We start from the raw sequence: 26,565 nt of genomic DNA, 5'->3' as shown, positions 1-26,565 counted from the left end.
AAGGGCCGAACAGATTCCCTGTGTGGTCCTTGGGAAAGAGCTTCTGATCTCTGGCTCCTGTGGGTATATCATTTGCCTGCTAACTACCTCCAACTTTGTTCAGCTGTGCAGAATAACTTCCCTGTTGAATCAAAAAAAAAAAAAGAGAGAGAGAGAGAGAGGTTTACCACGCCTAACCTGGGAGTGTCACCTTTGGCACACCAAACAGAGCTCTCAGGCCACACCCATCTCAAGCCCTAAGGCTCCATCAAAAACAGATAGTCCACTTAATCTAGAGTCATAGTATAACAAGAAAAAGCACCACAGTGAAGAAACCAAATATCTCCAATATGACAAATAACAAACGCAAAAACCAAGGTAATAAAAACAAGGAAGTCACCATGAAGCCCTCAAATGAAAAAGACACCCCAATTCAAGATTATGAGGATGATGACATAGAAGAAATGCAAGAAGCAGATCTCAAAAAATTGATAAGAACATTAAGAAGTTCTCAAAAACAAATTCTTGAACTACAGAAATCCTTAATGGACAAGATAGAAAATCTCTCTCGTGAAAATGAAATATTAAGGAGGAATCAAAATGAAACGAAACAACTAGTACAACAGGAAACTGGGATAGTGACTGAAGTGAAGAATTCAATAGATCAAATGAAAAACACAATAGAGAGCCTTACAAACAGAATGGGAGAAGCAGAAGAGAGAATATCGGACTTAGAAGACAGAGAACAGGAAAGGATACAGTCAGACCAAAGAAAAGAAGAGGAAATTAGGAATCTAAAACATATTGTCGGGAATCTTCAGGATACTATTAAAAAACCCAACATTCGGGTTCTAGGAGTTCCTGAAGGCATGGAGAGGGAGAAAGGATTAGAAGGCCTTTTTAGTGAGATATTAGCAGAAAATTTCCCAGGTTTGGAGAAGGACAGAGAAATCCTAGTACAGGAAGCTCACAGAACCCCTAATAAACACGACCAAAAGAGACCCTCACCACGGCACGTTGTAATTAAACTCTCCACAGTGAAACATAAAGAAAAGATCCTAAAATGTGCAAGAGAGAAACGTCAGATTACTCTCAGAGGATCTCCAATCAGACTCACAGCTGACTTCTCATCAGAAACCCTACAAGCTAGGAGGGAATGGCAAGATATAGCCCAGGTACTAAGAGAGAACAACTGCCAGCCCAGAATATTATATCCTGCAAAGCTATCATTTGTGAATGAAGGTGAAATAAAGACTTTTCATAACAAACAGAAATTGAAAGAATTTGTTGCCACTCGTCCAGCCCTGCAAAAGATGCTTAAAGATGTGTTACACACAGAAACAAAGAAACACGGTCATCAATATGAAAGAAGGTAAAGGAAGGAAACCAAGGAAGGAAACCTCACAGCAAAAGATCACAGGGAATTCAAAGCATATATTAGAACTTATCTTTGGCAAATGGCAGGGCAAAGTTACCACTTATCATTAGTCACATTGAACGTGAATGGCCTGAACTGTCCAGTTAAAAGACACCGTTTGGCTGATTGGGTTAAAAAACAAAACCCATCTATTTGCTGCTTACAAGAAACACATCTTTCCAACAAAGATCCATACAGACTGAAAGTGAAAGGCTGGAAAAAGATATACCATGCCAACAGAAATGAAAAAAGAGCAGGCGTAGCCATCTTAATATCAGACACCATAAACTTTACCACAAAAACCATTAAGAGAGACAAAGAGGGACACTACATAATGATTAAGGGATCAATTCAACAGGAAGATATAACAATTATCAATGTATATGCACCTAACTACAGGGCACCGGTTTATCTAAAAGATTTGTTAACGGACTTAAAGGGAGACTTAGACCCCAATACAATAGTACTGGGGGACTTCAATACTCCACTCTCAGAAATAGACAGATCATCCGGTCAGAAGATCAACAAGGATACAGTAGATTTAAACGACACTATAGCCCAAATGGATCTAACAGATATATACAGAACTTTCAATCCTACAGCTAAAGATTATACATTCTTCTCAGCAGTACATGGAACCTTCTCTAGGATTGACCACATACTAGGCCATAAAGCAAGTCTCAGCAAATTCAAAAGAATTAGAATCATACCATGCAGCTTCTCAGACCATAAAGGAATGAAGTTGGAAATGAACAACTCAGGAATCCCTAGAGCATACGCAAACACATGGAGATTGAACAACATGCTCCTGAATGAACAATGGGTCATAGAAGAAATCAAAAGAGAAATCAAAAACTTTCTGGAAGTAAATGAGGATAACAGCACAACATACCAAAACTTATGGGACGCAGCAAAAGCAGTGTTAAGAGGAAAGTTTATATCAATAGGTGCCTACATCAAGAAATTGGAAAGGCACCAAATAGATGAGCTTTCTATTCACCTCAAGGATCTAGAAAACCTACAGCAAACCAGACCCAAATCTAGTAGGAGAAGAGAAATAATTAAAATCAGAGAAGAAATCAACAGGATTGAATCAAGAAAAACATTACAAAAAATCAGCCAAATGAGGAGCTGGTTTTTTGAAAAAATAAACAAAATTGACACCCCATTGGCCCAACTAACTAAAAAAAGAAGAGAAAAGACCCAAATCAATAAAATCAGAGATGAAAAAGGAAATGTAACAACAGACACCACAGAAATAAAAAGAATCATCAGAAATTACTACAAGGACTTGTATGCCAGCAAACAGGGAAACCTATCAGAAATGGATAGATTCCTGGACACATGCAACCTACCTAAATTGAACCAGGAAGACATCGAAAACCTAAACAGACCCATAACTGAGACAGAAATTGAAACAGTAATAAAGGCCCTCCCAACAAAGAAAAGCCCAGGACCAGATGGATTCACTGCTGAATTCTACCAGACATTTAAAGAAGAACTAACTCCAATTCTTCTCAAACTATTCAGAACAATCGAAGAAGAGGGAATCCTCCCAAATTCTTTCTATGAAGCCAGCATCACCTTAATTCCTAAGCCGGGAAAAGATGCAGCACTGAAAGAGAATTACAGACCAATATCCCTGATGAACATAGATGCAAAAATCCTCAATAAAATTCTCGCCAATAGAATGCAACAACACATCAGAAAGATCATCCACCCAGACCAAGTGGGATTTATCCCTGGTATGCAGGGATGGTTTAATGTGCGCAAGACAATCAATGTGATACACCACATTAACAGACTGCAGAAGAAAAACCATATGATTCTCTCAATAGATGCCGAGAAAGCATTTGATAAAATACAACACCCGTTCATGATGAAAACTCTAAGCAAACTGGGTTTGGAAGGAACATTCCTCAATACAATCAAAGCAATCTATGAAAAACCCACAGCCAACATCCTATTGAATGGGGAAAAGTTGGAAGCATTTCCACTGAGGTCTGGGACCAGACAGGGATGTCCACTCTCACCACTGCTATTCAATATAGTTCTGGAGGTTCTAGCCAGAGCTATTAGGCAAGAAAAAGAAATTAAAGGGATACAAATTGGGAAGGAAGAACTCAAACTATCCCTCTTTGCAGATGACATGATTCTTTATTTAGGGGACCCAAAGAACTCTACCAAGAGACTATTGGAACTCATAGAAGAGTTTGGCAAAGTAGCAGGGTATAAAATCAATGCACAAAAATCAACAGCCTTTGTATACACAGACAATGCCATGGCTGAGGAAGAACTTCTAAGATCAATCCCATTCACAATAGCTACAAAAACAATCAAATACCTTGGAATAAACTTAACCAAGGACGTTAAAGATCTCTACGATGAAAATTACAAAACCTTAAAGAAAGAAATAGAAGAGGATACCAAGAAATGGAAAAATCTTCCATGCTCATGGATTGGAAGAATCAATATCATCAAAATGTCCATTCTCCCAAAAGCAATTTATAGATTCAATGCAATACCAATCAAGATACCAAAGACCTTCTTCTCAGATCTGGAAAAATTGGTGCTGAAATTTATATGGAGGCACAAGAGACCTCGAATAGCTAAAGCAATCTTGTACAACAAAAACAAAGCCGGAGGCATCACAATACCAGATTTCAGGACATACTACAGGGCAGTTGTAATCAAAACAGCATGGTACTGGTACAGAAACAGAAGGATAGACCAATGGAACAGAATTGAAATACCAGAAATCAACCCAAACATCTACAGCCAACTTATATTTGATCAAGGATCTAAAACTAATTCCTTGAGCAAGGACAGTCTATTCAATAAATGGTGCTTGGAAAATTGGATTTCCACGTGCAGAATCATGAAGCAAGACCCCTACCTTACACTTTACACAAAAATCCACTCAACATGGATTAAAGACCTAAATCTACGACCTGACACCATCAAGTTACTAGAGAACATTGGAGAAACCCTTCAAGATATTGGCACAGGCAAAGAGTTTCTGGAAAAGACCCGGGAGGCACAGGCAGTCAAAGCCAAAATTAACTATTGGGATTGCATCAAATTGAGAAGTTTCTGTACTGCAAAAGAAACAGTCAGGAGAGTGAAGAGACAACCGTCAGAATGGGAAAAAATATTTGCAAACTATGCAACAGATAAAGGGTTAATAACCAGAATCTACAAAGAGATCAAGAAACTCCACAAAAACAAAACCAACAACCCAATTAAGAGATGGGCCAAGGACCTCAATAGACATTTTTCAAAAGAGGAAATCCAAATGGCCAACAGGCACATGAAAAAATGTTCAAGGTCATTAGCAATCAGAGAAATGCAAATTAAAACCACAATGAGGTTCCACCTCACCCCGGTTAGAATGGCTCACATTCAGAAATCTACCAACAACAGATGCTGGCGAGGATGTGGGGAAAAAGGGACACTAACCCACTGTTGGTGGGAATGCAAACTGGTCAAGCCACTATGGAAATCAGTCTGGAGATTCCTCAGAAACCTGAAGATAACCCTACCGTTCGACCCAGCCATCCCACTCCTTGGAATTTACCCAAAGGAATTTAAATTGGCAAACAAAAAAGCGGTCTGCAGCCTAATGTTTATTGCAGCACAATTCACAATAGCTAAGACCTGGAACCAACCTAAATGCCCATCAACGGTAGACTGGATAAAGAAATTATGGGATATGTACTCTTTAGAATACTATACCGCAGTAAGAAACAACGAAATCCAGTCATTTGCAACAAAATGGAGGAATCTGGAACACATCATGCTGAGTGAAGTAAGCCAGTCCCAAAGGGACAAATACCATATGTTCTCCCTGATCGGTGACAACTGACTGAACACCAAAAAGGAAACTTTTTGAAGTGAAAGGGACACTATGGGAAACGGTGACTTGATCAGCATAGCCCTGACTGTTAATGAACAACTTAATACATTATCCCTCTTAGTAGTTTTTTTGTCTGTTCTACTTAATATGACTGATTTAATTCTGTAATTAATACACAGTTATTCTTAAGTGTTGAAAATTAACTGAAATGTGATCCCTGTTAAACATAAGAGTAGGAATAAGAGAGGGAAGAGATATATAATTTGGGACATGCTCAAGCTGACTTGCCCCAAATGGTAGAGTTAAAAACATACCAGGGGACTCCAATTTAATCCCATCAAGGTGGCATGTACCAATGCCATCTCACTAGTCCAAGTGATCAATTTCAGTTCGCAATTGATCATAATGAAAGGACTAAGAGTCAAAGGGAGCACATAAGCAAGTCTAGTACCTGCTAACACTAACCGATAGAATAAATAAAGGGGAGAGTGATCCAACATGGGAAATGAGATACTCAGCAGACTCATAGAATGGCAGATGCCCTAAATAGCACTCTGGCCTCAGAATCAGCCCTAAAGGCATTCGGAGCTGGCTGAAAAGCCCATGAGAGTATTTCAGGCATGGAAAGCCAAGACACTCTGGCAAAAGATCTCTGTGAGTGAGATCTCAGTGGAAAGAACAGGTCTTCAAAGAAGGAGGTACCTTTCTCTGAAGGGAGGAGAGAACCTCCACTTTGACTATGACCTTGTCTAAACAAGATAAGAGTCAGAGAACTCAAGGGGCTTCCATAGCCTTGGAAACTCATGACTGGAGCATAGGGAGATTACTGATGCCATAGACAGGAGTGTCAATTGGTAAAGTCAACAACAGGAGTCACTGTGCACTTACTCCTCATGTAGGATCTCTGTCCTTAATGTGCTGTGCATTGAGATTTAATGCTATAACGAGTACTCAAATAATATATTTCACTTTGTGTTTCTATGGGGGTGCAAACTGTTGAAATCTTTACTTAATGCATACTAAACTGATCCTCTGTAAAAAAAAAAAAAAAAAAAAACAAAAAGAAAAGAAAAGAAACTATCAACTCCCAACTTGACTCTCACTGGGATTAAACATGACAATAGGTCTGATCTGATTTCATCATCATTAAAAAAAATCATCTATTATTTTTCACTTTATGTTTCTGTGTGGGAGCAAACTGTTGAAATCCTTACTTAATGTATACTAAGCTGATCTTCTGTATATTAAGATAATCGAAAATGAATCTTGATGTGAATGGAAGGGGAGAGGGAGTGGGAAAGGGGAGGGTTGTGGGTGGGAGGGACGGTATGGGGGGGAAGCCATAGTAATCCATTATTCGTACTTTGGAAACGTATATTCATTAAATAAAAGTTAAAAAAAAAAAAAAAAAAAAAAAAAAAAAAAAAACCTTAAAGTCCATAGAGAATAACCAGAAAACACAAACACACACAGAGGCTGTAGGAAGATCTGGGATTGAGATAGCTACAAATCACCAGATAGTTTTGCTTTCATCCAGGCGTATCTGGACAAATTGTTGTGGATTTTGGGTGAAATTTAACCAAAAAGCACCGTGAAAGTGGTTTTGGAGAAAATAACAATCTTCCTGTTCGGCAAATGTATCCAATGTCATGTTTACAGAAAGAAATATCATGTTTTCTCAGGTTTCTGAAGCTTTCTTCCTAGAAAACTCGAATGTGTGGAGTATTTGACTCCAGGTGGAACCAATTAGCGTTTGCCAGCAGAAAACAAAAAGGGTCCTCCTGAAATGCATTCAAAACCTTAAAGTCCATAGAGAATATCCAGAAAACACAAACACACACAGAGGCTGCAGCAAGATCTGGGATTGAGATAGCTACAAATCACCAGATAGTTTTGTTTTCATCCAGGAGTATCTGGACAAATTGTTGTACATTTGAAGTGAAATTTAACCAAAAAATGACCGTGAAAGCGGTTTTGAAGAAAAGCACAATCTTCCTGTTCGGCAAATGTATCCAATGTCATGTTTACAACTACAAATATCATGTTTTCTCAGGTTTCTGGAGCTTTCTTCCTAGAAAACTCGAATGCGTTTAGGATTTGACTCCAGGTGGAACCAATTAGCGTTTGCCAGCAGAAAACAAAAAGGGTCCTGCTAAAATGCATTCAAAACCTTAAAGTCCATAGAGAATATCCAGAAAACACAAACACACACAGAGGCTGTAGCAAGATCTTTGATTGAGAAAGCTACAAATCACCAGATAGTTTTGTTTTCATCCAGGAGTATCTGGACAAATTGTTGTAGTTTTGAAGTGAAATTTAACAAAAAATGACCGTGAAAGTTGTTTTGGAGAAAAGCACAATCTTCCTGTTCGGCAAATGCATCCAATGTCATGTTTACAGAAAGAAATATCATGTTTTCTCAGGTTTCTGAAGCTTTCTTCCTAGAAAACTCGAATGTGTGGAGTGTTTGACTCCAGGTGGAACCAATTAGCGTTTGCCAGCAGAAAACAAAAAGGGTCCTCCTGAAATGCATTCAAAACCTTAAAGTCCATAGAGAATAACCAGAAAACACAAACACACACAGAGGCTGTAGGAAGATCTGGGATTGAGAAAGCTACAAATCATCAGATAGTTTTGCTTTCATCCAGGAGTATGTGGACAAATTGTTGTACTTTTGAAGTGAAATTTAATCAAAAAATCACCGTGAAAGTGGTTTTCGAGAAAAGCACAATCTTCCTGTTCGGCAAATGTATCCAATGTCATGTTTACAGAAAGAAATATCATGTTTTCTCAGGTTTCTGAACCTTTCTTCCTAGCAAACTCGAATGTGTGGAGTATTTGACTCCAGGTGGAACCAATTACCGTTTGCCAGCAGAAAACAAAAAGGGTCCTGCTAAAATGCATTCAAAACCTTAAAGTCCATAGAGAATATCCAGAAAACACAAACACACACAGAGGCTGTAGCAAGAACTGGGATTGAGAAAGCTACAAATCACCAGATAGTTTTGTTTTCATCCAGGAGTAAATGGACAAATTGTTGTGGATTTTGGGTGAAATTTAACCAAAAAATGACCGTGAAAGTGGTTTTGGAGAAAAGCACAATCTTCCTGTTCGGCAAATGTATCCAATGTCCTGTTTATAGAAAGAAATATCATGTTTTCTCAGGTTTCTGAAGCTTTCTTCCTAGCAAACTCGAATGTGTGGAGTGTTTGACTCCAGGTGGAACCAATTATCGTTTGCCAGCAGAAAACAAAAAGGGTCCTCCTGAAATGCATTCAAAACCTTAAAGTCCATAGAGAATAACCAGAAATCACAAACATACACAGAGGCTGTAGGAAGATCTGGGATTGAGAAAGCTACAAATCACCAGATAGTTTTGCTTTCATCCAGGATTATCTGGACAAATTGTTGTGGATTTTGGGTTAAATTTAACCAAAAATCACCGTGAAAGTGGTTTTGGAGAAAAGAACAATCTTCCTGTTCGGCAAATGTATCCAATGTCATGTTTACAGAAAGAAATATCATGTTTTCTCAGGTTTCTGAAGCTTTCTTCCTAGAAAACTCGAATGTGTGGAGTATTTGACTCCAGGTGGAACCAATTAGCGTTTGCCAGCAGAAAACAAAAAGGGTCCTGCTAAAATGCATTCAAAACCTTAAAGTCCATAGAGAATATCCAGAAAACACAAACACACACAGAGGCTGTAGCAAGATCTGGGATTGAGAAAGCTACAAATCACCAGATAGTTTTGTTTTCATCCAGGAGTATCTGGACAAATTGTTGTAGTTTTGAAGTGAAATTTAACAAAAAATGACTGTGAAAGTGGTTTTGGAGAAAAGCACAATCTTCCTGTTCGGCAAATGCATCCAATGTCATGTTTACAGAAAGAAATATCATGTTTTCTCAGGTTTCTGAAGCTTTCTTCCTAGAAAACTCGAATGTGTGGAGTGTTTGACTCCAGGTGGAACCAATTAGCGTTTGCCAGCAGAAAACAAAAAGGGTCCTCCTGAAATGCATTCAAAACCTTAAAGTCCATAGAGAATAACCAGAAAACACAAACACACACAGAGGCTGTAGGAAGATCTGGGATTGAGAAAGCTACAAATCATCAGATAGTTTTGCTTTCATCCAGGAGTATCTGGACAAATTGTTGTACTTTTGAAGTGAAATTTAATCAAAAAATCACCGTGAAAGTGGTTTTGGAGAAAAGCACAATCTTCCTGTTCGGCAAATGTATCCAATGTCATGTTTACAGAAATAAATATCATGTTTTCTCAGGTTTCTGAAGCTTTCTTCCTAGCAAACTCGAATGTGTGGAGTATTTGACTCCAGGTGGAACCAATTACCGTTTGCCAGCAGAAAACAAAAAGGGTCCTGCTAAAATGCATTCAAAACCTTAAAGTCCATAGAGAATATCCAGAAAACACAAACACACACAGAGGCTGTAGCAAGATCTGGGATTGAGATAGCTACTAATCACCAGATAGTTTTGTTTTCATCCAGGAGTATCTGGACAAATTGTTGTAGTTTTGAAGTGAAATTTAACCAAAAAATCACCGTGAAAGTGGTTTTGGAGAAAAGCACAATCTTCCTGTTCGGCAAATGTATCCAATGTCCTGTTTATAGGAAGAAATATCATGTTTTCTCAGGTTTCTGAAGCTTTCTTCCTAGGAAACTCGAATGTGTGGAGTGTTTGACTCCAGGTGGAACGAATTAGTGTTTGCCAGCAGAAAACAAAAAGGGTCCTCCTGAAATGCATTCAAAACCTTAAAGTCCATAGAGAATAACCAGAAAACACAAACACACATAGAGGCTGTAGGAAGATCTGGGATTGAGATAGCTACAAATCACCAGATAGTTTTGCTTTCATCCAGGCGTATCTGGACAAATTGTTGTGGATTTTGGGTGAAATTTAACCAAAAAGCACCGTGAAAGTGGTTTTGGAGAAAATAACAATCTTCCTGTTCGGCAAATGTATCCAATGTCATGTTTACAGAAAGAAATATCATGTTTTCTCAGGTTTCTGAAGCTTTCTTCCTAGAAAACTCGAATGTGTGGAGTATTTGACTCCAGGTGGAACCAATTAGCGTTTGCCAGCAGAAAACAAAAAGGGTCCTCCTGAAATGCATTCAAAACCTTAAAGTCCATAGAGAATATCCAGAAAACACAAACACACACAGAGGCTGCAGCAAGATCTGGGATTGAGATAGCTACAAATCACCAGATAGTTTTGTTTTCATCCAGGAGTATCTGGACAAATTGTTGTACTTTTGAAGTGAAATTTAACCAAAAAATGACCGTGAAAGCGGTTTTGAAGAAAAGCACAATCTTCCTGTTCGGCAAATGTATCCAATGTCATGTTTACAGAAAGAAATATCATGTTTTCTCAGGTTTCTGGAGCTTTCTTCCTAGAAAACTCGATGCATTTAGGATTTGACTCCAGGTGAAACCAATTAGCGTTTGCCAGCAGAAAACAAAAAGGGTCCTGCTAAAATGCATTCAAAACCTTAAAGTCCATAGAGAATATCCAGAAAACACAAACACACACAGAGGCTGTAGCAAGATCTTTGATTGAGAAAGCTACAAATCACCAGATAGTTTTGTTTTCATCCAGGAGTATCTGGACAAATTGTTGTAGTTTTGAAGTGAAATTTAACAAAAAATGACCGTGAAAGTTGTTTTGGAGAAAAGCACAATCTTCCTGTTCGGCAAATGCATCCAATGTCATGTTTACAGAAAGAAATATCATGTTTTCTCAGGTTTCTGTAGCTTTCTTCCTAGAAAACTCGAATGTGTGGAGTGTTTGACTCCAGGTGGAACCAATTAGCGTTTGCCAGCAGAAAACAAAAAGGGTCCTCCTGAAATGCATTCAAAACCTTAAAGTCCATAGAGAATAACCAGAAAACACAAACACACACAGAGGCTGTAGGAAGATCTGGGATTGAGAAAGCTACAAATCATCAGATAGTTTTGCTTTCATCCAGGAGTATCTGGACAAATTGTTGTGGATTTTGGGTTAAATTTAACCAAAAATCACCGTGAAAGTGGTTTTGGAGAAAAGAACAATCTTCCTGTTCGGCAAATGTATCCAATGTCATGTTTACAGAAAGAAATATCATGTTTTCTCAGGTTTCTGAAGCTTTCTTCCTAGAAAACTCGAATGTGTGGAGTATTTGACTCCAGGTGGAACCAATTAGCGTTTGCCAGCAGAAAACAAAAAGGGTCCTGCTAAAATGCATTCAAAACCTTAAAGTCCATAGAGAATATCCAGAAAACACAAACACACACAGAGGCTGTAGCAAGATCTGGGATTGAGAAAGCTACAAATCACCAGATAGTTTTGTTTTCATCCAGGAGTATCTGGACAAATTGTTGTACTTTTGAAGTGAAATTTAATCAAAAAATCACCGTGAAAGTGGTTTTGGAGAAAAGCACAATCTTCCTGTTCGGCAAATGTATCCAATGTCATGTTTACAGAAATAAATATCATGTTTTCTCAGGTTTCTGAAGCTTTCTTCCTAGCAAACTCGAATGTGTGGAGTATTTGACTCCAGGTGGAACCAATTAGCGTTTGCCAGCAGAAAACAAAAAGGGTCCTGCTAAAATGCATTCAAAACCTTAAAGTCCATAGAGAATATCCAGAAAACACAAACACACACAGAGGCTGTAGCAAGATCTGGGATTGAGATAGCTACTAATCACCAGATAGTTTTGTTTTCATCCAGGAGTATCTGGACAAATTGTTGTAGTTTTGAAGTGAAATTTAACCAAAAAATCACCGTGAAAGTGGTTTTGGAGAAAAGCACAATCTTCCTGTTCGGCAAATGTATCCAATGTCCTGTTTATAGGAAGAAATATCATGTTTTCTCAGGTTTCTGAAGCTTTCTTCCTAGCAAACTCGAATGTGTGGAGTGTTTGACTCCAGGTGGAACGAATTAGTGTTTGCCAGCAGAAAACAAAAAGGGTCCTCCTGAAATGCATTCAAAACCTTAAAGTCCATAGAGAATAACCAGAAAACACAAACACACATAGAGGCTGTAGGAAGATCTGGGATTGAGATAGCTACAAATCACCAGATAGTTTTGCTTTCATCCAGGCGTATCTGGACAAATTGTTGTGGATTTTGGGTGAAATTTAACCAAAAAGCACCGTGAAAGTGGTTTTGGAGAAAATAACAATCTTCCTGTTCGGCAAATGTATCCAATGTCATGTTTACAGAAAGAAATATCATGTTTTCTCAGGTTTCTGAAGCTTTCTTCCTAGAAAACTCGAATGTGTGGAGTATTTGACTCCAGGTGGAACCAATTAGCGTTTGCCAGCAGAAAACAAAAAGGGTCCTCCTGAAATGCATTCAAAACCTTAAAGTCCATAGAGAATATCCAGAAAACACAAACACACACAGAGGCTGCAGCAAGATCTGGGATTGAGATAGCTACAAATCACCAGATAGTTTTGTTTTCATCCAGGAGTATCTGGACAAATTGTTGTACTTTTGAAGTGAAATTTAACCAAAAAATGACCGTGAAAGCGGTTTTGAAGAAAAGCACAATCTTCCTGTTCGGCAAATGTATCCAATGTCATGTTTACAACTACAAATATCATGTTTTCTCAGGTTTCTGGAGCTTTCTTCCTAGAAAACTCGATGCATTTAGGATTTGACTCCAGGTGGAACCAATTAGCGTTTGCCAGCAGAAAACAAAAAGGGTCCTGCTAAAATGCATTCAAAACCTTAAAGTCCATAGAGAATATCCAGAAAACACAAACACACATAGAGGCTGTAGCAAGATCTTTGATTGAGAAAGCTACAAATCACCAGATAGTTTTGTTTTCATCCAGGAGTATCTGGACAAATTGTTGTAGTTTTGAAGTGAAATTTAACAAAAAATGACCGTGAAAGTTGTTTTGGAGAAAAGCACAATCTTCCTGTTCGGCAAATGCATCCAATGTCATGTTTACAGAAAGAAATATCATGTTTTCTCAGGTTTCTGTAGCTTTCTTCCTAGAAAACTCGAATGTGTGGAGTGTTTGACTCCAGGTGGAACCAATTAGCGTTTGCCAGCAGAAAACAAAAAGGGTCCTCCTGAAATGCATTCAAAACCTTAAAGTCCATAGAGAATAACCAGAAAACACAAACACACACAGAGGCTGTAGGAAGATCTGGGATTGAGAAAGCTACAAATCATCAGATAGTTTTGCTTTCATCCAGGAGTATCTGGACAAATTGTTGTACTTTTGAAGTGAAATTTAATCAAAAAATCACCGTGAAAGTGGTTTTGGAGAAAAGCACAATCTTCCTGTTCGGCAAATTTATCCAATGTCATGTTTACAGAAATAAATATCATGTTTTCTCAGGTTTCTGAAGCTTTCTTCCTAGCAAACTCGAATGTGTGGAGTATTTGACTCCAGGTGGAACCAATTAGCGTTTGCCAGCAGAAAACAAAAAGGGTCCTGCTAAAATGCATTCAAAACCTTAAAGTCCATAGAGAATATCCAGAAAACACAAACACACACAGAGGCTGTAGCAAGATCTGGGATTGAGATAGCTACTAATCACCAGATAGTTTTGTTTTCATCCAGGAGTATCTGGACAAATTGTTGTAGTTTTGAAGTGAAATTTAACCAAAAAATCACCGTGAAAGTGGTTTTGGAGAAAAGCACAATCTTCCTGTTCGGCAAATGTATCCAATGTCCTGTTTATAGGAAGAAATATCATGTTTTCTCAGGTTTCTGAAGCTTTCTTCCTAGGAAACTCGAATGTGTGGAGTGTTTGACTCCAGGTGGAACGAATTAGTGTTTGCCAGCAGAAAACAAAAAGGGTCCTCCTGAAATGCATTCAAAACCTTAAAGTCCATAGAGAATAACCAGAAAACACAAACACACATAGAGGCTGTAGGAAGATCTGGGATTGAGATAGCTACAAATCACCAGATAGTTTTGCTTTCATCCAGGCGTATCTGGACAAATTGTTGTGGATTTTGGGTGAAATTTAACCAAAAAGCACCGTGAAAGTGGTTTTGGAGAAAATAACAATCTTCCTGTTCGGCAAATGTATCCAATGTCATGTTTACAGAAAGAAATATCATGTTTTCTCAGGTTTCTGAAGCTTTCTTCCTAGAAAACTCGAATGTGTGGAGTATTTGACTCCAGGTGGAACCAATTAGCGTTTGCCAGCAGAAAACAAAAAGGGTCCTCCTGAAATGCATTCAAAACCTTAAAGTCCATAGAGAATATCCAGAAAACACAAACACACACAGAGGCTGCAGCAAGATCTGGGATTGAGATAGCTACAAATCACCAGATAGTTTTGTTTTCATCCAGGAGTATCTGGACAAATTGTTGTACTTTTGAAGTGAAATTTAACCAAAAAATGACCGTGAAAGCGGTTTTGAAGAAAAGCACAATCTTCCTGTTCGGCAAATGTATCCAATGTCATGTTTACAGAAAGAAATATCATGTTTTCTCAGGTTTCTGGAGCTTTCTTCCTAGAAAACTCGATGCATTTAGGATTTGACTCCAGGTGAAACCAATTAGCGTTTGCCAGCAGAAAACAAAAAGGGTCCTGCTAAAATGCATTCAAAACCTTAAAGTCCATAGAGAATATCCAGAAAACACAAACACACACAGAGGCTGTAGCAAGATCTTTGATTGAGAAAGCTACAAATCACCAGATAGTTTTGTTTTCATCCAGGAGTATCTGGACAAATTGTTGTAGTTTTGAAGTGAAATTTAACAAAAAATGACCGTGAAAGTTGTTTTGGAGAAAAGCACAATCTTCCTGTTCGGCAAATGCATCCAATGTCATGTTTACAGAAAGAAATATCATGTTTTCTCAGGTTTCTGTAGCTTTCTTCCTAGAAAACTCGAATGTGTGGAGTGTTTGACTCCAGGTGGAACCAATTAGCGTTTGCCAGCAGAAAACAAAAAGGGTCCTCCTGAAATGCATTCAAAACCTTAAAGTCCATAGAGAATAACCAGAAAACACAAACACACACAGAGGCTGTAGGAAGATCTGGGATTGAGAAAGCTACAAATCATCAGATAGTTTTGCTTTCATCCAGGAGTATCTGGACAAATTGTTGTACTTTTGAAGTGAAATTTAATCAAAAAATCACCGTGAAAGTGGTTTTCGAGAAAAGCACAATCTTCCTGTTCGGCAAATGTATCCAATGTCATGTTTACAGAAAGAAACATCATGTTTTCTCAGGTTTCTGAAGCTTTCTTCCTAGCAAACTCGAATGTGTGGAGTATTTGACTCCAGGTGGAACCAATTAGCGTTTGCCAGCAGAAAACAAAAAGGGTCCTGCTAAAATGCATTCAAAACCTTAAAGTCCATAGAGAATATCCAGAAAACACAAACACACACAGAGGCTGTAGCAAGATCTGGGATTGAGATAGCTACTAATCACCAGATAGTTTTGTTTTCATCCAGGAGTATCTGGACAAATTGTTGTAGTTTTGAAGTGAAATTTAACCAAAAAATCACCGTGAAAGTGGTTTTGGAGAAAAGCACAATCTTCCTGTTCGGCAAATGTATCCAATGTCCTGTTTATAGGAAGAAATATCATGTTTTCTCAGGTTTCTGAAGCTTTCTTCCTAGCAAACTCGAATGTGTGGAGTGTTTGACTCCAGGTGGAACGAATTAGTGTTTGCCAGCAGAAAACAAAAAGGGTCCTCCTGAAATGCATTCAAAACCTTAAAGTCCATAGAGAATAACCAGAAAACACAAACACACATAGAGGCTGTAGGAAGATCTGGGATTGAGATAGCTACAAATCACCAGATAGTTTTGCTTTCATCCAGGCGTATCTGGACAAATTGTTGTGGATTTTGGGTGAAATTTAACCAAAAAGCACCGTGAAAGTGGTTTTGGAGAAAATAACAATCTTCCTGTTCGGCAAATGTATCCAATGTCATGTTTACAGAAAGAAATATCATGTTTTCTCAGGTTTCTGAAGCTTTCTTCCTAGAAAACTCGAATGTGTGGAGTATTTGACTCCAGGTGGAACCAATTAGCGTTTGCCAGCAGAAAACAAAAAGGGTCCTCCTGAAATGCATTCAAAACCTTAAAGTCCATAGAGAATATCCAGAAAACACAAACACACACAGAGGCTGCAGCAAGATCTGGGATTGAGATAGCTACAAATCACCAGATAGTTTTGTTTTCATCCAGGAGTATCTGGACAAATTGTTGTACTTTTGAAGTGAAATTTAACCAAAAAATGACCGTGAAAGCGGTTTTGAAGAAAAGCACAATCTTCCTGTTCGGCAAATGTATCCAATGTCATGTTTACAACTACAAATATCATGTTTTCTCAGGTTTCTGGAGCTTTCTTCCTAGAAAACTCGATGCATTTAGGATTTGACTCCAGGTGGAACCAATTAGCGTTTGCCAGCAGAAAACAAAAAGGGTCCTGCTAAAATGCATTCAAAACCTTAAAGTCCATAGAGAATATCCAGAAAACACAAACACACACAGAGGCTGTAGCAAGATCTTTGATTGAGAAAGCTACAAATCACCAGATAGTTTTGTTTTCATCCAGGAGTATCTGGACAAATTGTTGTAGTTTTGAAGTGAAATTTAACAAAAAATGACCGTGAAAGTTGTTTTGGAGAAAAGCACAATCTTCCTGTTCGGCAAATGCATCCAATGTCATGTTTACAGAAAGAAATATCATGTTTTCTCAGGTTTCTGTAGCTTTCTTCCTAGAAAACTCGAATGTGTGGAGTGTTTGACTCCAGGTGGAACCAATTAGCGTTTGCCAGCAGAAAACAAAAAGGGTCCTCCTGAAATGCATTCAAAACCTTAAAGTCCATAGAGAATAACCAGAAAACACAAACACACACAGAGGCTGTAGGAAGATCTGGGATTGAGAAAGCTACAAATCATCAGATAGTTTTGCTTTCATCCAGGAGTATCTGGACAAATTGTTGTACTTTTGAAGTGAAATTTAATCAAAAAATCACCGTGAAAGTGGTTTTGGAGAAAAGCACAATTTTTCTGTTCGGCAAATGTATCCAATGTCATGTTTACAGAAAGAAATATCATGTTTTCTCAGGTTTCTGAAGCTTTCTTCCTAGCAAACTCGAATGTGTGGAGTATTTGACTCCAGGTGGAACCAATTACCGTTTGCCAGCAGAAAACAAAAAGGGTCCTGCTAAAATGCATTCAAAACCTTAAAGTCCATAGAGAATATCCAGAAAACACAAACACACACAGAGGCTGTAGCAAGATCTGGGATTGAGAAAGCTACAAATCACCAGATAGTTTTGTTTTCATCCAGGAGTATCTGGACAAATTGTTGTAGTTTTGAAGTGAAATTTAACCAAAAAATCACCGTGAAAGTGGTTTTGGAGAAAAGCACAATCTTCCTGTTCGGCAAATGTATCCAATGTCCTGTTTATAGGAAGAAATATCATGTTTTCTCAGGTTTCTGAAGCTTTCTTCCTAGGAAACTCGAATGTGTGGAGTGTTTGACTCCAGGTGGAACGAATTAGTGTTTGCCAGCAGAAAACAAAAAGGGTCCTCCTGAAATGCATTCAAAACCTTAAAGTCCATAGAGAATAACCAGAAAACACAAACACACATAGAGGCTGTAGGAAGATCTGGGATTGAGATAGCTACAAATCACCAGATAGTTTTGCTTTCATCCAGGCGTATCTGGACAAATTGTTGTGGATTTTGGGTGAAATTTAACCAAAAAGCACCGTGAAAGTGGTTTTGGAGAAAATAACAATCTTCCTGTTCGGCAAATGTATCCAATGTCATGTTTACAGAAAGAAATATCATGTTTTCTCAGGTTTCTGAAGCTTTCTTCCTAGAAAACTCGAATGTGTGGAGTATTTGACTCCAGGTGGAACCAATTAGCGTTTGCCAGCAGAAAACAAAAAGGGTCCTCCTGAAATGCATTCAAAACCTTAAAGTCCATAGAGAATATCCAGAAAACACAAACACACACAGAGGCTGCAGCAAGATCTGGGATTGAGATAGCTACAAATCACCAGATAGTTTTGTTTTCATCCAGGAGTATCTGGACAAATTGTTGTACTTTTGAAGTGAAATTTAACCAAAAAATGACCGTGAAAGCGGTTTTGAAGAAAAGCACAATCTTCCTGTTCGGCAAATGTATCCAATGTCATGTTTACAGAAAGAAATATCATGTTTTCTCAGGTTTCTGGAGCTTTCTTCCTAGAAAACTCGATGCATTTAGGATTTGACTCCAGGTGAAACCAATTAGCGTTTGCCAGCAGAAAACAAAAAGGGTCCTGCTAAAATGCATTCAAAACCTTAAAGTCCATAGAGAATATCCAGAAAACACAAACACACACAGAGGCTGTAGCAAGATCTTTGATTGAGAAAGCTACAAATCACCAGATAGTTTTGTTTTCATCCAGGAGTATCTGGACAAATTGTTGTAGTTTTGAAGTGAAATTTAACAAAAAATGACCGTGAAAGTTGTTTTGGAGAAAAGCACAATCTTCCTGTTCGGCAAATGCATCCAATGTCATGTTTACAGAAAGAAATATCATGTTTTCTCAGGTTTCTGTAGCTTTCTTCCTAGAAAACTCGAATGTGTGGAGTGTTTGACTCCAGGTGGAACCAATTAGCGTTTGCCAGCAGAAAACAAAAAGGGTCCTCCTGAAATGCATTCAAAACCTTAAAGTCCATAGAGAATAACCAGAAAACACAAACACACACAGAGGCTGTAGGAAGATCTGGGATTGAGAAAGCTACAAATCATCAGATAGTTTTGCTTTCATCCAGGAGTATCTGGACAAATTGTTGTACTTTTGAAGTGAAATTTAATCAAAAAATCACCGTGAAAGTGGTTTTCGAGAAAAGCACAATCTTCCTGTTCGGCAAATGTATCCAATGTCATGTTTACAGAAAGAAACATCATGTTTTCTCAGGTTTCTGAAGCTTTCTTCCTAGCAAACTCGAATGTGTGGAGTATTTGACTCCAGGTGGAACCAATTAGCGTTTGCCAGCAGAAAACAAAAAGGGTCCTGCTAAAATGCATTCAAAACCTTAAAGTCCATAGAGAATATCCAGAAAACACAAACACACACAGAGGCTGTAGCAAGATCTGGGATTGAGATAGCTACTAATCACCAGATAGTTTTGTTTTCATCCAGGAGTATCTGGACAAATTGTTGTAGTTTTGAAGTGAAATTTAACCAAAAAATCACCGTGAAAGTGGTTTTGGAGAAAAGCACAATCTTCCTGTTCGGCAAATGTATCCAATGTCCTGTTTATAGGAAGAAATATCATGTTTTCTCAGGTTTCTGAAGCTTTCTTCCTAGCAAACTCGAATGTGTGGAGTGTTTGACTCCAGGTGGAACGAATTAGTGTTTGCCAGCAGAAAACAAAAAGGGTCCTCCTGAAATGCATTCAAAACCTTAAAGTCCATAGAGAATAACCAGAAAACACAAACACACATAGAGGCTGTAGGAAGATCTGGGATTGAGATAGCTACAAATCACCAGATAGTTTTGCTTTCATCCAGGCGTATCTGGACAAATTGTTGTGGATTTTGGGTGAAATTTAACCAAAAAGCACCGTGAAAGTGGTTTTGGAGAAAATAACAATCTTCCTGTTCGGCAAATGTATCCAATGTCATGTTTACAGAAAGAAATATCATGTTTTCTCAGGTTTCTGAAGCTTTCTTCCTAGAAAACTCGAATGTGTGGAGTATTTGACTCCAGGTGGAACCAATTAGCGTTTGCCAGCAGAAAACAAAAAGGGTCCTCCTGAAATGCATTCAAAACCTTAAAGTCCATAGAGAATATCCAGAAAACACAAACACACACAGAGGCTGCAGCAAGATCTGGGATTGAGATAGCTACAAATCACCAGATAGTTTTGTTTTCATCCAGGAGTATCTGGACAAATTGTTGTACTTTTGAAGTGAAATTTAACCAAAAAATGACCGTGAAAGCGGTTTTGAAGAAAAGCACAATCTTCCTGTTCGGCAAATGTATCCAATGTCATGTTTACAACTACAAATATCATGTTTTCTCAGGTTTCTGGAGCTTTCTTCCTAGAAAACTCGATGCATTTAGGATTTGACTCCAGGTGGAACCAATTAGCGTTTGCCAGCAGAAAACAAAAAGGGTCCTGCTAAAATGCATTCAAAACCTTAAAGTCCATAGAGAATATCCAGAAAACACAAACACACACAGAGGCTGTAGCAAGATCTTTGATTGAGAAAGCTACAAATCACCAGATAGTTTTGTTTTCATCCAGGAGTATCTGGACAAATTGTTGTAGTTTTGAAGTGAAATTTAACAAAAAATGACCGTGAAAGTTGTTTTGGAGAAAAGCACAATCTTCCTGTTCGGCAAATGCATCCAATGTCATGTTTACAGAAAGAAATATCATGTTTTCTCAGGTTTCTGTAGCTTTCTTCCTAGAAAACTCGAATGTGTGGAGTGTTTGACTCCAGGTGGAACCAATTAGCGTTTGCCAGCAGAAAACAAAAAGGGTCCTCCTGAAATGCATTCAAAACCTTAAAGTCCATAGAGAATAACCAGAAAACACAAACACACACAGAGGCTGTAGGAAGATCTGGGATTGAGAAAGCTACAAATCATCAGATAGTTTTGCTTTCATCCAGGAGTATCTGGACAAATTGTTGTACTTTTGAAGTGAAATTTAATCAAAAAATCACCGTGAAAGTGGTTTTCGAGAAAAGCACAATTTTTCTGTTCGGCAAATGTATCCAATGTCATGTTTACAGAAAGAAATATCATGTTTTCTCAGGTTTCTGAAGCTTTCTTCCTAGCAAACTCGAATGTGTGGAGTATTTGACTCCAGGTGGAACCAATTACCGTTTGCCAGCAGAAAACAAAAAGGGTCCTGCTAAAATGCATTCAAAACCTTAAAGTCCATAGAGAATATCCAGAAAACACAAACACACACAGAGGCTGTAGCAAGAACTGGGATTGAGAAAGCTACAAATCACCAGATAGTTTTGTTTTCATCCAGGAGTAAATGGACAAATTGTTGTGGATTTTGGGTGAAATTTAACCAAAAAAATCACCGTGAAAGTGGTTTTGGAGAAAAGCACAATCTTCCTGTTCGGCAAATGTATCCAATGTCATGTTTACAGAAAGAAATATCATGTTTTCTCAGGTTTCTGAAGCTTTCTTCCTAGCAAACTCGAATGTGTGGAGTGTTTGACTCCAGGTGGAACGAATTAGTGTTTGCCAGCAGAAAACAAAAAGGGTCCTCCTGAAATGCATTCAAAACCTTAAAGTCCATAGAGAATAACCAGAAAACACAAACACACATAGAGGCTGTAGGAAGATCTGGGATTGAGATAGCTACAAATCACCAGATAGTTTTGCTTTCATCCAGGAGTATCTGGACAAATTGTTGTGGATTTTGGGTTAAATTTAACCAAAAATCACCGTGAAAGTGGTTTTGGAGAAAAGAACAATCTTCCTGTTCGGCAAATGTATCCAATGTCATGTTTACAGAAAGAAATATCATGTTTTCTCAGGTTTCTGAAGCTTTCTTCCTAGAAAACTCGAATGTGTGGAGTATTTGACTCCAGGTGGAACCAATTAGCGTTTGCCAGCAGAAAACAAAAAGGGTCCTGCTAAAATGCATTCAAAACCTTAAAGTCCATAGAGAATATCCAGAAAACACAAACACACACAGAGGCTGTAGCAAGATCTGGGATTGAGAAAGCTACAAATCACCAGATAGTTTTGTTTTCATCCAGGAGTATCTGGACAAATTGTTGTAGTTTTGAAGTGAAATTTAACCAAAAAATGACCGTGAAAGTGGTTTTGGAGAAAAGCACAATCTTCCTGTTCGGCAAATGCATCCAATGTCATGTTTACAGAAAGAAATATCATGTTTTCTCAGGTTTCTGAAGCTTTCTTCCTAGCAAACTCGAATGTGTGGAGTGTTTGACTCCAGGTGGAACCAATTAGCGTTTGCCAGCAGAAAACAAAAAGGGTCCTCCTGAAATGCATTCAAAACCTTAAAGTCCATAGAGAATAACCAGAAAACACAAACACACATAGAGGCTGTAGCAAGATCTGGGATTGAGATAGCTACAAATCACCAGATAGTTTTGCTTTCATCCAGGAGTATCTGGACAAATTGTTGTGGATTTTGGGTTAAATTTAACCAAAAATCACCGTGAAAGTGGTTTTGGAGAAAAGAACAATCTTCCTGTTCGGCAAATGTATCCAATGTCATGTTTACAGAAAGAAATATCATGTTTTCTCAGGTTTCTGAAGCTTTCTTCCTAGAAAACTCGAATGTGTGGAGTATTTGACTCCAGGTGGAACCAATTAGCGTTTGCCAGCAGAAAACAAAAAGGGTCCTGCTAAAAGGCATTCAAAACCTTAAAGTCCATAGAGAATATCCAGAAAACACAAACACACACAGAGGCTGTAGCAAGATCTGGGATTGAGAAAGCTACAAATCACCAGATAGTTTTGTTTTCATCCAGGAGTATCTGGACAAATTGTTGTAGTTTTGAAGTGAAATTTAACCAAAAAATGACCGTGAAAGTGGTTTTGGAGAAAAGCACAATCTTCCTGTTCGGCAAATGCATCCAATGTCATGTTTACAGAAAGAAATATCATGTTTTCTCAGGTTTCTGAAGCTTTCTTCCTAGAAAACTCGAATGTGTGGAGTGTTTGACTCCAGGTGGAACCAATTAGCGTTTGCCAGCAGAAAACAAAAAGGGTCCTCCTGAAATGCATTCAAAACCTTAAAGTCCATAGAGAATAACCAGAAAACACAAACACACACAGAGGCTGTAGGAAGATCTGGGATTGAGAAAGCTACAAATCATCAGATAGTTTTGCTTTCATCCAGGAGTATCTGGACAAATTGTTGTACTTTTGAAGTGAAATTTAATCAAAAAATCACCGTGAAAGTGGTTTTCGAGAAAAGCACAATCTTCCTGTTCGGCAAATGTATCCAATGTCATGTTTACAGAAATAAATATCATGTTTTCTCAGGTTTCTGAAGCTTTCTTCCTAGCAAACTCGAATGTGTGGAGTATTTGACTCCAGGTGGAACCAATTACCGTTTGCCAGCAGAAAACAAAAAGGGTCCTGCTAAAATGCATTCAAAACCTTAAAGTCCATAGAGAATATCCAGAAAACACAAACACACAAAGAGGCTGTAGCAAGATCTGGGATTGAGATAGCTACTAATCACCAGATAGTTTTGTTTTCATCCAGGAGTATCTGGACAAATTGTTGTAGTTTTGAAGTGAAATTTAACCAAAAAATGACCGTGAAAGTGGTTTTGGAGAAAAGCACAATCTTCCTGTTCGGCAAATGTATCCAATGTCCTGTTTATAGGAAGAAATATCATGTTTTCTCAGGTTTCTGAAGCTTTCTCCCTAGAAAACTCGAATGTGTGGAGTGTTTGACTCCAGGTGGAACCAATTAGCGTTTGCCAGCAGAAAACAAAAAGGGTCCTGCTAAAATGCATTCAAAACCTTAAAGTCCATAGAGAATATCCAGAAAACACAAACACACACAGAGGCTGTAGCAAGATCTGGGATTGAGAAAGCTACAAATCACAAGACAGTTTTGCTTTCATCCAGGAGTATCTGGAAGTATTGTTGTAGTTTTGAAGTGAAATTTAATCAAAAAATCACCGTGAAAGTGGTTTTGGAGAAAAGCACAATCTTCCTGTTCTGCAAATGTATCCAATGTCATGTTTACAGAAAGAAATATCATATTTCTCAGGTTTCTGAAGCTTTCTTCCTAGCAAACTCGAATGTGTGGAGTGTTTGACTCCAGGTGGAACCAATTAGCGTTTGCCAGCAGAAAACAAAAAGGGCCCTCCTGAAATGCATTCAAAACCTTAAATTCCATAGAGAATAACCAGAAAATACAAACACACATAGAGGCTGTAGGAAATCTGGGATTGAGAAAGCTACAAATCACCAGATAGTTTTGCTTTCATCCAGGATTATCTGGACAAATTGTTGTGGATTTTGGGTTAAATTTAACCAAAAATCACCGTGAAAGTGGTTTTGGAGAAAAGAACAATCTTCCTGTTCGGCAAATGTATGCAATGTCATGTTTACAGAAAGAAATATCATGTTTTCTCAGGTTTCTGAAGCTTTATTCCTAGAAAACTCGAATGTGTGGAGTATTTGACTCCAGGTGGAACCAATTAGCGTTTGCCAGCAGAAAACAAAAAGGGTCCTGCTAAAATGCATTCCAAACCTTAAAGTCCATAGAGAATATCCAGAAAACACAAAGACACACAGAGGCTGTAGCAAGATCTGGGATTGAGAAAGCTACAAATCACCAGATAGTTTTGTTTTCATCCAGGAGTATCTGGACAAATTGTTATAGTTTTGAAGTGAAATTTAACCAAAAAATGACCGTGAAAGTGGTTTTGGAGAAAAGCACAATCTTCCTGTTCGGCAAATGTATCCAATGTCATGTTTACAGAAAGAAATATCATGTTTTCTCAGGTTTCTGAAGCTTTCTTCCTAGCAAACTCGAATGTGTGGAGTGTTTGACTCCAGGTGGAACCAATTAGCGTTTGCCAGCAGAAAACAAAAAGGGTCCTCCTGAAATGCATTCAAAACCTTAAAGTCCATAGAGAATAAGCAGAAATCACAAACATACACAGAGGCTGTAGCAAGATCTGGGATTGAGAAACCTACAAATCACCAGATAGTTTTGATTTCATCCAGGAGTAAATGGACAAATTGTTGTGGATTTTGGGTGAAATTTAACCAAAAATCACCGTGAAAGTGGTTTTGGAGAAAATAACAATCTTCCTGTTCGGCAAATGTATCCAATGTCATGTTTACAGAAAGAAATATCATGTTTTCTCAGGTTTCTGAAGCTTTCTTCCTAGAAAACTCGAATGTGTGGAGTATTTGACTCCAGGTGGAACCAATTAGCGTTTGCCAGCAGAAAACAAAAAGGGTCCTGCTAAAAGGCATTCAAAACCTTAAAGTCCATAGAGAATATCCAGAAAACACAAACACACACAGAGGCTGTAGCAAGATCTTGGATTGAGATAGCTACGAATCACCAGATAGTTTTGTTTTCATCCAGGAGTATCTGGACAAATTGTTGTAGTTTTGAAGTGAAATTTAACCAAAAAATCACCGTGAAAGTGGTTTTGGAGAAAAGCACAATCTTCCTGTTCAGCAAATGTATCCAATGTCATGTTTACAGAAAGAAATATCATGTTTTCTCAGGTTTCTGAAGCTTTCTTCCTAGCAAACTCGAATGTGTGGAGTGTTTGACTCCAGGTGGAACCAATTAGCTTTTGCCAGCAGAAAACAAAAAGGGTCCTGCTAAAATGCATTCCAAACCTTAAAGTCCATAGAGAATATCCAGAAAACACAAACACACACAGAGGCTGTAGCAAGATCTGGGATTGAGAAAGCTACAAATCACCAGATAGTTTTGTTTTCATCCAGGAGTATCTGGACAAATTGTTGTAGTTTTGAAGTGAAATTTAACCAAAAAATCACCGTGAAAGTGGTTTTGGAGAAAAGCACAATCTTCCTGTTCGGCAAATGCATCCAATGTCATGTTTACAGAAAGAATTATCATGTTTCCTCAGGTTTCTGAAACTTTCTTCCTAGCAAACTCGAATGTGTGGAGTGTTTGACTCCAGGTGGAACCAATTAGCGTTTGCCAGCAGAAAACAAAAAGGGTCCTGCTAAAATGCATTCCAAACCTTAAAGTCCATAGAGAATATCCAGAAAACACAAACACACACACAGAGGCTGTAGCAAGATCTGGGATTGAGATAGCTACAAATCACCAGATAGTTTTGTTTTCATCCAGGAATATCTGGACAAATTGTTGTAGTTTTGAAGTGAAATTTAATCAAAAAATCACCGTGAAAGTGGTTTTGGAGAAAAGCACAATCTTCCTGTTCGGCAAATGTATCCAATGTCATGTTTACAGAAAGAAATATCATGTTTTCTCAGGTTTCTGAAGCTTTCTTCCTAGAAAACTCGAATGTGTGGAGTGTTTGACTCCAGGTGGAACCAATTAGCGTTTGCCAGCAGAAAACAAATGGGTCCTGCTAAAATGCATTCAAAACCTTAAAGTCCATAGAGAATATCCAGAAAACACAAACACACACAGAGGCTGTAGCAAGATCTGGGATTGAGAAAGCTACAAATCACCAGATAGTTTTGTTTTCATCCAGGAGTATCTGGACAAATTGTTGTAGTTTTGAAGTGAAATTTAACCAAAAAATCACCGTGAAAGTGGTTTTGGAGAAAAGCACAATCTTCCTGTTCGGCAAATGTATCCAATGTCATGTTTACAGAAAGAAATATCATGTTT

The sequence above is a fragment of the Oryctolagus cuniculus genome, chromosome 18 (genome assembly GCF_051225735.1).
Source record: "Oryctolagus cuniculus isolate XC-2025 breed Fujian yellow rabbit chromosome 18, ASM5122573v1, whole genome shotgun sequence".
Classification (NCBI taxonomy): Eukaryota; Metazoa; Chordata; class Mammalia; order Lagomorpha; family Leporidae; genus Oryctolagus; species Oryctolagus cuniculus.
Note: the sequence above shows the minus strand (reverse complement) of the source record.